This window comes from Anneissia japonica, unplaced genomic scaffold (genome assembly GCF_011630105.1).
Source record: "Anneissia japonica isolate Jap-2015-1 unplaced genomic scaffold, ASM1163010v1 scaffold287869_len1821871_cov162, whole genome shotgun sequence".
NCBI classification, from domain to species: Eukaryota; Metazoa; Echinodermata; class Crinoidea; order Comatulida; family Comatulidae; genus Anneissia; species Anneissia japonica.
Genome location: NW_022741034.1, coordinates 548094 through 550768, shown reverse-complemented (window position 1 = coordinate 550768; position 2675 = coordinate 548094). Strand labels below are relative to the sequence as shown.

Below are 2675 nucleotides of genomic sequence, written 5' to 3'. Positions count from 1 at the left end.
TGTGTTCTTGAAATTATATAAAAGGCGTTGAAACAAGGAACTGAAGCAACGAGTCAATATTATTGTGATAGGCTTAGAGTTGAGGGCCCTTAACTCTAAGCCTATCACAATAATATTGTTTATTTGTATAATAGATCTCTTGTATCAGCCACATTTTGTCATTTAGTTTTGTAAACTGAAGAAGACCAGAGGACTGGTCGAATATTTCTTTTGAAATAAACCAGTGTTTTATAGTCCACATGACTCGTTGCTTCAATTCCTTGTTTCAATGCCTTTTATATAATTTCAAGAACACATTATATACTGTATATATTTATATAATCACACTTGAATTGAATTTCCTTGTCCTTAGTTTAGCAGAGTAAACTCGGTAGTTGAAAGGCAGAGGTAGACTGTGATCAAATTAACAAAGGATTAAATGACAATGAATGATAAACTTTATAACGGTCGTAAATTGCACTAGAGTTTGGTTGGGTGATAGGCCTATGATACAAAGTTTTTTAAGAGATATTTGTTAGCATGTCTACAAGCTGTGATAAGTTCGTTTCTCCTGTTTAAGGTAGCCAAATTCATATCTAATTTTTGTGGTCCAATCAACTAATTGTATCGTTAAATTGATTCTGATTGGTTAATATCATTTATTATTCTTTTTGTATGTGTAAAGATCTCCAATGTTTTCTCAAAACTAGATTGCAGGAGATATCAAAATATATATAAAATCAAAAACAAGATGACGCTTGGAAATTCAACATTTTATTGCACTACAGGCTGTTTCATGAGGTACTTCCTCAATCGTCAGGTGCTAGGCTGTGAATGAGACTGAATAACAATCATGCATGGTGGAAATGCTTTATTAGTATATGGTTTATATTAATTTATTGGTATAACTCATTAGCATTCATAGTGGTAATTAGATTAATTGTATTTAAGTTGATCTGTGTCTACATGCATTAATCAATTCATTCTACTGTTAAGTGAGCTTAATTCAGGGTTACATATAATAAAATATTTCTCAACTGATATTTGAGTAGGGTAAATTTGCATTTAGCTACAAATTTGACCCTGCAAATGAAGTCAAAATATTTTACCCTGAAATAAGGTCAAAAGTAACCCATATGGGATCAAAAATTACTACATTTAGTGGTCAAATATGTAGTAAGCAGGATTATTTGGATATGACCACTTTTTACACAGTCAAACAGAATTTCGTAAAATCTAACTAAGTTTGATATAGTTAAACTTTGAATATACTTGTAGTCAAAGTAATTATTCGCAGCCCATTTAGTGCATTTTTAAAACAATTAAAAAGACGTAACTACTACGTGCATATTCAATTGTAGAAGACTTCATATAAATATAACTTTTTTTGATTAAGTAATCTTTGAGTACTAGTACTCAAAGATCAAATACAAATCAAATTCATTCACTATGGGTAACAGGAACACTAACATTGTTCCTGCTGCAGTGAGGTATCAGATCGAAAAGATGGCTAATCATTAATTTTTATTACAATATACTTATTTTAACATTACTAGTATATTGGTATATTATTATTATTATTATTATTATTATTATTATTATTAAGAAAAATTTTGTTTTGGTACATCGTACTGATTTTTTTAGGACACAAAAATAATGTTTTTGACAAAAATTTTCCAACATGTAATGAGATACAGATTTTGGAATATTCAGAAACTGATTGGATAAAGTGGGGAAAAAAATGTGGTTGCAGCCCTTTTCTCCAGGATAAATATCTTCATCATATTTAAGTATCCAATCACCCACTTGCCATCTCATAGACAGATTCTTTTCAAGTACTTTATACTGCTTTCTACTAATTTTTTTTTCTTAGAGTCGTTTCACTTAAAATATGTTCTGTTTTCTAGATTTCGGTTTCCTTAATGCCACCGCTTTGAAAAAGGCAATCAACTGATGCTTGCTCATTGCCTACACTCATTCTGTATTTTTACATATTTTTAAAACATAATTAATATGTTTCTTACTCATTTGTTACAGATACAATTTTAATCATCTACATTATTAGCACCGATAACTTTAGTAGCAGACTTGCTTATCTTATTCAATAGACTGATTTCTTATTCCTAATAATGCTGTGAGGCAAACAATACAACAGAAATTAAATTGTGCTTTGTTCATCACATATTAACTAGTAATATTAATTGGATTGTGAATAAACTGAATGATTATGAAATTCGGTCATATACTTTCATGAAAATCATCAAACAATGACCATGGCAAAGAAAAACAGACGCGTGGTGACATTGCCGATAGATACAATGATAACTGCATGGTGACAGTGTGTTAGCTTCAACTACTGTAAAGCTCCGTTTCAGTGGATATTTCATGGCCTACTGTATTGGTACTTAGTGTTTCATTCTACAATTAAATGCTTTGTATCTTACCTTGTGTGGAGAAATTAATTCACAGTGCTCAAAATAACCTGTGTGCTTTCCACTATTCAGATACTTGCAATAAAAAATCTAGATACACGAAAACAAAAACAATAAGTTAAGACAGGAACAGGAAACTCAGGAAGGAAGTCAGTTATTGGATTTAATCCAATAAATTATAACCATGAAGTGACATAAATGTCAGTATTTACATTTGTCCTATCTATCTATCTATCTATTTATCTATCTATCTCTCTCTCTCTC

At 30.4% G+C, this 2675-nt stretch overlaps 1 protein-coding gene across 1 annotated transcript in view; it reads right to left on the bottom strand.

The window, feature by feature from the left end:
* LOC117118514 (tripartite motif-containing protein 2-like) overlaps positions 1–2675 on the bottom strand; it is a 34993-nt gene that overhangs the window by 29671 nt on the left and 2647 nt on the right. Inside the window, exon 2 of the mRNA XM_033263136.1 lies at positions 2424–2501. The gene's annotated coding sequence lies outside the window, so the exon portion shown is untranslated. The remainder of the gene's footprint in view (positions 1–2423; positions 2502–2675) is intronic.